Source organism: Molossus molossus, unplaced genomic scaffold (assembly GCF_014108415.1).
Source record: "Molossus molossus isolate mMolMol1 unplaced genomic scaffold, mMolMol1.p scaffold_m16_p_4, whole genome shotgun sequence".
Lineage (NCBI taxonomy): Eukaryota > Metazoa > Chordata > Mammalia > Chiroptera > Molossidae > Molossus > Molossus molossus.
Genome location: NW_023425377.1, coordinates 127807820 through 127818580, shown reverse-complemented (window position 1 = coordinate 127818580; position 10761 = coordinate 127807820). Strand labels below are relative to the sequence as shown.

Sequence of the window (10761 nt, the reverse complement as noted above, 5' to 3'; positions counted from 1 at the left end):
GGAAATTATTTTAAAATATTAAACTTATTGGGTACTAACTAGATTCAGGAGTGAAGTTTCATTGATGGCATTTTCTTTTTTTTTAAATCCTCACTCAAGGACACTTTTCCATTTATGTTCTGATAGAGTGGGAGGGAGGGAGAGAGAGAGAAACATCGATGTGAGAGAGACACATCGACTGGCTGCCTCCCTCATGACCTTGACCAGGGCCAGGGACTGAACTGCAACCGAGGTACATGCCCCTGACCAGAATCAAATCCGTGACTCTTTGGTTCGTGGGCGGACGCTCTAACCACTGAGCCAAACCGGCCAGGGCTGATATTTTCTAATCGTGAAACAATATTGCCTTAGAATAAGGCAGAGAAGAAACTGATGTCCACGCAAGAAACATCCAGACCTGTGGAGCATTTTTGTGAGAGTTTAAGGCAAACGGACAACATAAACCCGGAGCAATCTCAGAGGCTCCGGGGAAGAATGATTTTGTGGTTTATTTAATGCATCTGGAATCCAGGACGGAGGTGGGAAGGTCACCTACAAGGTGGAAACAGCGAATTGGGCTGGATCTCAGGATGGCTCAGAGATGAGCTGCTCCCTTAAGGGCTGACCCCCCTGCAGGGGCCTCGCTTCTGCATTTTAAAGGTTAAACCTTTCACTAAAGAAGTCACAGGGCTGGGCTGGACTGCCCACCATGACCTGCCCCTCAGGAATTTATGAGCACATCACCCTGTGAGGTTACTTTCCACAGAACCCTTCTTTTTTATATTTTTCTTTATTGATTTTAGAGAGAGAGGAAAGGAGAGGGAGAGAGAGATAGAATCATCGATGAGATTGGCCACCTCCTGCACGCCCCCCACTGGGGATCGGACCCACAACCGGGGCATGTGCCCTGACCTGGAATCCAACCAGGACCTCTTGGTGCAAGGTCGCTGCTCAACCACTGAGCCACACAGGTGGGCAGAACCCCCTCCCCCACCTTTTTCGTTCACACCAACGATGTCCACCATCATGTAATCGAAATTATTAAAAGTATAAGTAAAGTTATTGTATTTTGCAAAGGAATGTGACACAAGTTTTAGCTTTTCATGAGTCAAGGTTGTTGCTTAATTTCTAATTTTGTTTTTATGACCAAGACATTACATTGGCATCCTCAAAGCAGTAGCTTGCAATCAATGGAATGCTGGCCGGACCCGAGCTTTTCAAGTCAATGCTGATGCTCAGCCACGTGGGGCTGGTGTGTGCGCCTGAATGTTTATTACTTTCAGGCTCTTTGAAGGCAAGTAAGCAGGAGACGTGGAGGACTGTGCCCTCCTTGGGTCGAGTACACGGCCGGCTGAGTAGTCCCGCGTTTCCACGACCCTGCACGTTTGCAGCCTGCACAGGGGGGCGCGTTCTCGCGGGGACGCGTCTCCACGGTGACCTTCCTTCGGCCGCGCTCACTGACCCGCAGCATCAGTGCGAGACCAGGGCAGGTTCGCGCCTCCCGGGGTGTCTCCAGGCGGGGGGACCGGACTCTCCCAGGTTCGCGCCTCCCGGGGTGTCTCCAGGCGGACGACCGGACTCTCCCAGGTTCGCGCCTCCCGGGGTGTCTCCAGGCGGACGACCGGACTCTCCCAGGTTCGCGCCTCCCGGGGTGTCTCCAGGCGGGGGGACCGGACTCTCCTAGGTTCGCGCCTCCCGGGGTGTCTCCAGGCGGACGACCGGACTCTCCGTCCTGCAGCGCAGCCGCCACCTGTCCCGAGCTGAGCTGGGGAAGCGCCGGGCTGCGGCGAGGGCGGCGCGTGCGCAGCGGGATCCTCCGAGTTGCCCGAGCGCCCTGCCGGCCGGCGCGGGGGGCAGACGGCGGCGCCCGCGGAGAGTCGGCCGCGCACGCAGGTGGGTCCGCGCCGCGCGCCGCCGTCTCCGCGCGAACTCGGGCGAACTCGCCTCCCGCGCGCCCCCGCCCCGCGCCCCTCCCCCGCCCCGGGCCCCAGTTCAACTTTCCGGCGGGGGCGCCCCGCGCACTTTGCGCTGCGTGGTGTTCGGGACGCAGGGGCCGGGGGTACAGGGGCTACAGGGGGTGCAGGAGGTGGAGGGGGTGCAGGGCGCGCAGGGGCCGGAGCGTAGGGGGCGGGCGGAGGCGAAGGGGCCGGGACGCAGGGGCCATAGGGGCGCGGGCTGAGGTGCAGGGGCTGTAGGGGGCGCAGGGGGCCGGCAGGAGCGAAGGGACCGGGTCGCAGGGGTCATAGGGGGCGCAGGCTGAAGTGCAGGGGCTCAAGGGGGCGCAGGGGGCCAGCAGGAGCGAGGGGACCGGGTCACAGGGGTCGTAGGGGGCGCAGAGGGCGGGCGGGAGCCTAGGGGCTGGGAGTGCAGGGGGCTCAGACAGAGGTGCGGGCTGAGGTGCAGGGGCTGTAGGGGGCGCAGGGGGCCGGCAGGAGCGAGGGGACCGGGTCGCAGGGGTCATAGGGGGTGCAGGCTGAGGTGCAGGGGCTGTAGGGGGCTCAGGGGGCGGGAGGGAGCATAGGGGCCGGGGTGCAGGGGTCATAGGGGGTGCAGGCTGAGGTGCAGGGGCTCTAGGGGGCGCAGGGGGCGGGAGGGAGCATAGGGGCCGGGGTGCAGGGGTCATAGGGGGTGCAGGCTGAGGTGCAGGGGCTCTAGGGGGCGCAGAGGGCGGGCGGGAGCCTAGGGACCGGGTCGCAGGGGTCATAGGGGGTGCAGGCTGAGGTGCAGGGGCTCTAGGGGGCGCAGAGGGCGGGCGGGAGCCTAGGGACCGGGTCGCAGGGGTCATAGGGGGTGCAGGCTGAGGTGCAGGGGCTCTAGGGGGCGCAGAGGGCGGGCGGGAGCCCAGGGGCCGGGAGTGCAGGGGGCGCAGGCAGAGGTGCAGGGGCTGCAGGGGGCGCCCGGTGCTCGCGCTGCTGTGCACTTGGGGCCCAGGCTCCAGCCGAGTCCCCGGCGGACGGCGCAGCCGCGGGGGCGTGGAGCCCTGGGTCCGGCTGGAGCAGGGGCGCTGGGGCCTGCGGGGCGCGCGGCCGGGCGGAGGGGCCCCGCCGTCGACAGTGAGCCCGAGTTCGCCCCGCGCCAAAGGGACGCGCTTCCCGCGGGACGTGCCCGCCCAGCCGGCCCAGGGGGCTGCACCTGCTCTGCGATCCCTGTGCCGAAGCCAGGCCGAGGTGAGCCAGCGCGGCCGAGGGCCCAGCAGCCGAGGGGGACGGGTCTGTAGGGGTCCGGGAACTTTTCCGGCCCAGCCCCCACCCACCCGGGCGCGGTCTCCGAGGCGACATGCAGCTCCACCCCCACCTGGCCTGCACCCCGGTGACCAGGGAGGCGGGGACCTCACCCTGGGGAGGCGGGGGAGGCTGGCCTGGGTGAGGGGCCGGAAGGCCAGGCCTGGGGCGCAGGTGCAGGTGGGCGGGGGGGTAGGGGGACCCCTCTGTGAAGTTAGTGCGGTGGCCCAGCTGCCGCAGGGCAGCCCAGGAAGGGCTGCGGGTTCTGTCTCCGCACCTGCACGGCTGGGTCCTCACCTGCAGGCCCCGTGGGCCGGTCTCTCAGAGGCACAGGGCGCCTCCCAGGGTGACTGGAGGGTCACCTCCATTGTGCGCAGTGTGAGTAATGGAGGCAGCCGGTGTTTGAGGGGTGCCACCCAGGCCAGGTAGAAAATACAGGGCACCGCCCAGTGCAGTGAGCTTTCCAAGGTTAGGGACCGACAGTGCCAGGCAGCTGCAGGCTCCCCTCACTTCTCGCAGGCAGGAAACGCCTGCACCACCGCACCGGCTGCACCCCCCGCACCGGCTACACCCCCTGCACCGCTCCACCCCCTGCACTGCTGCACCCCCTGCACCGGCTGAGCCCTGCTGGGGAGGGAGGGTGGGAAGAGCTGCTTCCTGGGCACTTGCCAGTGTCCGGGCATCACTCTGTTCCCCGAGACTTCCATAAGAGAAGTCCTGCACCCCAGTGGAGTCCAGACTTAGTGTGACTGAATCCAGTTGTAAATCAGCCCGTTTTTGTCCGGAGAGGGAGGCTGCAGGCTGTTTTCTGCTTTGGAAACAGTCTCCTGTGAAGGTTGGCCCTAGGACCCGTGTCTGCTGAGCAGGTGTTCTGGAGGAGTCAGGGGAACACCTGGTGTTGGAGCTGCAGGCCAGCCACAGGCGTGGACCTCCGGTGGGGGCTCGGTGCCGGGAAGCCGGCGCCTGTGGTTAGGAAACTCCCTGGGGCGCAAACCCTCCGGCACTTGTGGCTTTTTCTGGGCACTAGGACCATAGGCTCGAAACTCTGAAGCCTGAACTTTATTGATGCACATATTAGAATAACTAAACCAGTGAGAGTAACGATATTTATAACAAAAATATATATATTTTTTGTAAAGTCGATTTTTTGTGTAAACACGTTGATTTTAAATCACTTAATACGCTCCCTGGTTTCTGTTCCGTAGCCATCAGGTGGCATTTAAATATTGGTGACAAAGGGAGGGGGACCTCTCTGGGTTGATTCTCAAACTCCTCTCCACGTTCTGTGTGCGCCTATTTGTCAGTGACAGGGACCCTGTCCCTGGCTCCCACTGGCTTCCCGAAGTGTACCAGGAGGGTGGGAAGGAGCCTGGGATTGGTTCTGCAACACAAACCCTCTCGCTTACGCCACACCATCTGCGTTGTTGCTGTTTAACGAGCACATTTTCCAAATAGCTGACCCCTCACCCCATTAATGGCTGAGCCTTTAAAGAAATCGCTACTAAAACAAAAGAGCCGTTGCTGAGTCCTGCACTCCTACTTGCTGGCGTCTCGTCGGGCTGTCCCCGCGAGCGTGGATTCATGGGAGACGGGCCGGGCGCTCACCGCGGTGGGGACGGCCGCTGTGTCTGCAGCGGGTGAGCCCAGCCCGCCTGAAACCCTAGAAGGGAGCAGAGTGGCTCCTTTTGTGTCCGGTCCCCCTCTGTGATCAGTTGTCACTGTCAGCAGCCGGCAGGCCGCGGGCGGGCCTGCCGCTGGGTCGTCCGGCTTCTCTGCGTGAGCCCTGCGGGGGCTGTGCCCCGAGTGTCCAGCCGGGACTCCTGGCAACGGGCTGGTCGTGAGCTGAGTGGCCGGGCTCCCAGAGGGTGGCTTTTATATAAGTGCTTTTAACATGTTTTTTTTTTAACAAGAAACTTGGTATATGACATCTCTAGAGCGGGCCTTACTTTCAGGCAGTTCAGACTTTTGGGAAATGGTCACTTTCCTGAGACAGTGAGCAGCCCGGAAGGGCTTCCTTTGTCGTGTGGGCCCCCCGTGTGTGCGCCGGGACGGCCCGTGTGTGCGCCGGGACGGCCCGTGTGTGCGCGGGGACGGCCCGTGTGTGCGGGGACGGCCCGTGTGTGCGCGGGGACGGCCCGTGTGTGCGCGGGGACGGCCCGTGTGTGAGCCGGGACGGCCCGTGTGTGAGCCGGGACGGCCCGTGTGTGAGCCGGGACGGCCCGTGTGTGCGCGGGGACGGCCCGTGTGTGAGCCGGGACGGCCCGTGTGTGAGCCGGGACGGCCCGTGTGTGAGCCGGGACGGCCCGTGTGTGCGCGGGGACGGCCCGTGTGTGAGCTGGGACGGCCCGTGTGTGCGCGGGGACGGCCCGTGTGTGCGCGGGGACGGCCCGTGTGTGCGCGGGGACGGCCCGTGTGTGAGCCGGGACGGTCCGTGTGTGAGCCGGGACGGCCCGTGTGTGCGGGGACGGCCCGTGTGTGCGCGGGGACGGCCCGTGTGTGCGCGGGGACGGCCCGTGTGTGAGCCGGGACGGTCCGTGTGTGAGCCGGGACGGCCCGTGTGTGCGCGGGGACGGCCCGTGTGTGCGCGGGGACGGCCCGTGTGTGCGCCGGGACGGCCCGTGTGTGCGCGGGGACGGCCCGTGTGTGCGCGGGGACGGCGCTCAGAGGCCTCCAGGCTGCTCTCTGCCCCTGAGGCGGGCCGGACGCTGCGTGTGGGTACGGGACGCTGCTTCCCGTCTGGACGCCAGGACACGGTGTCGCTGGCTGGTCCTGCGCAGGGCGAGGTCAGCCGTTTTAATGTCACTGCGTCTGCCTAGGGAAGAGCTGCGTCGTCCAATCCGTTCGAACAGGTGGCGTAACTTAGCCCTGGGGAGGGTGCTCACCTCGTCTCCCCGACTCACACGGCCCAGACACGCACCCTTCATGCCGCCGAGGTTCACCGGAAGCACCCCTGTGCTGCGCGTGGGGTGTGCAGGGGCTCGGGGAGCTGGGACAGTGCAGGGCTGCCCCGTGAGCGCACCCTCAGCAGCAGCTCCACCCGGCAGGCTTCCTGGAAGAGGTGGCGTGAGAGACGGGTCAGCAGAGAGTTTCTGTGTAGGTGGTTCTCACCGAAGGGCAGACTCCTCACCACGGCCCGGAGGGGGTCTGAGGCTGGGACAAGGGGCCTGCAGCTCCGCTGGGGCCTCACAGAGGGGCAGGCGGAGAGAGGGTGTGGGCACGGGCCAGGGTGGTGGACTCTGGACGAGGAGACGGATGGGTGAGGGGTGGCACGGGGGGGCAGGGGTGAAGGATGACAGGGGTCAGGTCTGGGTGGCACAGGGGGGACGGCAGGGGTGAAGGATGACAGGGGTCAGGTCTGGGTGGCACAGGGGACGGCAGGGGTGAAGGATGACAGGGTTCAGGTTGGACGCAGGGTACGAATGTCAGATCACTGGAGAGGAGTGTCCTGGGGTCACTGCAGGAGGTCTGAGCGGGTGGACAGACGGATGGACGGATGGACTTAGCAGTTTCCAGGATACAAGTGGTTGTGAAAAGGGGGGTCACCGGTCTTCCTAGGCAGGTAACGAGAGTGAGGGGAGAGAGAGGCCCAGGCAGGGTGGAGCGGGGCCAGGGACTCCTTGGTGCCCGAGGGGGGCAGAGGCTCGGGAAGCCAGGGGTCCAGGGCCGACATGAGGTCTCAGGCCGCCCTGGCCCTGCCCCTGAGGGGCTCTGTGACCTGGACTCGGGGTTGGGTTCCTTTTCCTCACCTGCACCCTGAGGACCAACGCGCCGGTTGCTGGGCTCTGTGAGGCCGGAGGTCCTGGTCTGTGGGTCTGTGGCGGGCGGTGCCAGCTGCTGTGGGGCGCAGTGGCGCCTGCACGAGGTGACCAGGTCGCCGAGGGGACGGCTGCGTCCAGCCGCCTGCTCTCAGGGCCCAGGGAGGGGAGCGAAGGGTGATGAGAACGTGATGGATCTGTGGCCGCTGGGGCCGGAGCTGGACGAGGGCAGCTGGGCCCCTGAGGGGCGGAGGAGCCGTGGGGAGCGGTCCCGACGAGGGGGTGCACAGGCCTCTCCCCAGGACCCGAGGGCCGGGCACGCACCTATGCTGCTTATCAAAGCATCTGGTAACAAACTGTAGACGTTTGAACACCTTTTACAGAAGGTCCTTGGTAGCGTGGGTTCAAGTTTCTCAATCTTATAGGACGATTGTTCATTTTGAACTAATCTGAAAACGCAAGCAGAAAACAAGGCAGATATTAAAGCTGAGCCAAGCACACCTCCATACCCGACACCCCCGAGGCCGGCCTGACCCGTGGGTCTGAGAGACCCACACGGAGCGGTTGCTGAGGTGCGAGGGGCCGCGGGGTTGGGGTTTTGGGGCTCACCAGCAGTGGACACAGGGCACAGTGTTTGCTCCTGGCTGGGATGATGCCGTCATTCCGGGTGTCTCTTCGTCACCTCGCGTCCTTGCTCCCTCTGCACTTAGGCACTGTTTTGGGGGCACCCGGTCAGCGTGTCCTGAGTACACGGAGGCTAAGTGTTCCGTGTTTTTAAGGTGAACGGAAGTCCTTCTTGTGTGGAGTGTTTAGTCTCTGAAGCTGTTCTTCCCCTGAAGTTCCCCGGCCGTGCTTCTGGGGGTGGGACTCGCTGTTTGGAGTTGCCCTGGGGGGGGGGGTTCCCGGTGCTGACCCCCCGAGGATGGTCCCCCCTGGCGGAGCCGAGGTCTGTGTGGGAGGCTCGGTGGAGATTCCTGAGGGGCAGGCTGTGTTCACCCCCTCAGGGGCAGGCGGCGAGTGCCCTCCCTTCCAGGGGCAGATGCCCCCCCAGTTTGGCACTGGGCACTGAGGAGCACAGCCCCCAGACCGGCCTCTGGGTGCCGGGTGGCAGGACAGCCAGGCCGGCCCTCAGGTCCTGCTGCGGGTGTGACAAGCTTGGACACTGGATTCCATGAGGCCTGCGCAGTGAGGGCCGGTCCGAGGGACCGTTTCCTCGCAGCTTCAGGCCGTCTCTGCCGTGTGATCCCCGCGTGGGTTTGATGTTGAAGGCGCGACCGGCCTCCCGAGCTGACTGTGAACAGGGGGCTCCTGCGACCTCTCTGAGCACATCTGCGTCGCAGCCGGGCTGCCTGGGTGGGACGTGGTTACTACAAAATACCTGTGAGATGGGTTTGACTTTCGAGTCTGCTCTTAGGAAGTTTAACACTTGACATGTTTTCAAGACACTGAGTCGTAATGTTTCCGCCGTCGCATTGGCCGCTTGTATCAGTCATAACCACGGGCTCGAGCTTCCGCCAAGTGAGACGTTTTAGTTTACGTGATCTGTGCCCATGAATGAAAAAGAAATCTGCTTTTAAAGAAAGTAGAATCAAGTGTTCAAATGCGCTGTATTTTCTGTACTAGGTCCCTGGAAAATCGCCTTAAAATTCCGTTTTTATAAATTGAGTCATAGTTTAGAATCTTAAATTTGCCAAGCAACCCGAAGGGGAAGAGGACAAGTATTAGCGAACAGAGGTTGTGTGGACACAGACGTTCCTCATGCAGTCCTCACACGTCCTGTGTGAGGCATGTATTTCTCCGTGAGAAGGGTGGACACGGACTGTGTAGATGCCGAGTCTCAGCTCAGCGAAGCGGCAGCCCGGCTGTGGACGCTCCCGTGAGCGGCAGCCCGGCTGTGGTTACTCTGATTTGCAAATCTGATTTCCCTCCTGCAGGAGAGCAAACACACACCTAGCCGGCCGGGCGGCCGTGCCTGGTGGAGATGTAGCCCGTCCAGCAGACTCTCCTGAGCTGGGAACCCGAGAGACAGGCGTGACCTGCTCCCCTCCCCGTCCTCCGTGTGATGTCCGTCGGAAGAGACGGCCGGACAGGAAGGTTTAGGAAGGTTTCCCGGCCGTGGGGCTGCACCTTCCCGCCTGGGGTGGGCAGCGCCCCGGCCCCCGGCTCCCCGCGTTCCGGTTCCTGGTTGCTGGGGCCCTGCTGCAGCCGGGGGCAGGGCTGGACCAGAGCTGGTCAGACAGGTTTGCCTGTGCGTGGATGAGCGGAAGTCAGAGCTATTTAGGGAGGACCAGTGCTGACCACGGCTCCATCTCCCGCGGTCTGAAAACACGTTCTCGGTGGGCTCGGGTGAGTGAGGGGACCGTCTGGAGAAGGAAGACAGACGGGCCTGGGCAGGTGGGGGTGTCGGCTTCTGGAGGCCGGAGATCCTGGCAGGGACCCAGAGCGTCCACCCAAGAACAGGTGGATTAAAACACAGGCCTGCACTTCACTCACTGTGGGGCCACCCCAGCGGCCAGGCTCAGGTTTGCCGGGACACTGGGGGGCCCCGGTCACGGCTCACTGACGTCGTCATGGAAACCTGTTCTTCTGACCAGCAGGGAGCAGCCACCCTCACCCAGGTTTCTCACTGGTCCTTCCTTTTGCTCTGTTTGGCCAGAGCGCTGTCCACGGGGTGGTGGCGGTTCATGCATGTGACTGGGGGCCCCGCCCGCCGGAGCTCCTGGAGGTCAGAGGGCAGTCACGGATCCGGCGTCAGAGCCGGAACTCTGGCCTAGTCCCCGGCCTGGACCCTGCCTTGGCCGACCTGACCCCACAGGCCCTCTGGGCGCACCAGGATCACCCTCGGTGGCTGTGACCCTTTTCCCCTGGGATCCTCCGGGGCGCCCCTTCGCCAGCCCCCCGGCTGTGCCCTGTGGCCGTTCCTGGCGTCTGCATCCCCAGCCCTGCGCTCTGGCCTCGTGCTCACTCCGTAGGGGAGGCGACTCGTGCACGGTTCTCCTCTGTGTCCACGTGGACGCCTCTGGCTCTGACTTCTCAGTGCTCCGGACCTCGGGGGGCTGCTCGCCACCCCCAGCTTATCCCTCATGGCCTCGCCTGCGGGGAGGGACTTTGGGTTTGGAGCCCACTCCCTGCCACACCCCTGTATCGGGTCTGGTCCTAGCCCTTGACCGTCCTCCTCAGGGAGGCTGTCCACACGCTGGAACTCCCGTCACCTGCAGTCTGTCCGTGTTTCATCCCTTCATGGTCACAGCGGTTCTTCTTCCCACATCCTTGACCTCGGACCCCCCACTGTCCCCCTCAGCTGTCCTTCCTACCAGCTGTGTGCCTCCCTCGAGGGACATCTGGCTGTGCACCGTCCACGTGGGACAGCATGGTCTCCGGGCTCCTTCCTGTGCCCCTGGCTGACCTCCCTTAGTCACCCCTGCCCTTCAGGGTCCGTTCGTCCTGGAGCCTCTGGCCAGGGAACCCCCAGCACAGTTGCCCTATTTTCTCTGGGGACCCCAGTGCCCGCCCTCTAGGCTCAGCCCCCCAGTGCTGCCTCTTTGCTTTTTTTTTTTATTCAGATAGAGCGGGAGGGAGAGAGAAGAAGAGAGAGAGAGAAACATCGATGTGAAAGGGACACATCGAGTGGCTGCCTCCTGCACGACCCAACCAGGGCCGGAGACAAACTGTACCCGAAGTACATGCCCTTAGTGGGAACCGAACCTGGGTCTCTGGACCACAGGTCGACACTCCAACCGCTGAGCCAAACCGGCCAGGGCAGCCTCTTTGCTTTTGTTTCCGAGTGTCCATGATGCCGTGGTGCT

At 63.5% G+C, this 10761-nt stretch overlaps 1 protein-coding gene across 1 annotated transcript in view; it reads left to right on the top strand.

Moving 5' to 3' along the window:
- Positions 1-1840: 1840 nt before the first annotated feature.
- Positions 1841-10761, top strand: part of UGT8 (UDP glycosyltransferase 8) — a 44940-nt gene continuing 36019 nt past the window's right edge. The window contains exon 1 of the mRNA XM_036241452.1: positions 1841-1872. The gene's annotated coding sequence lies outside the window, so the exon portion shown is untranslated. The remainder of the gene's footprint in view (positions 1873-10761) is intronic.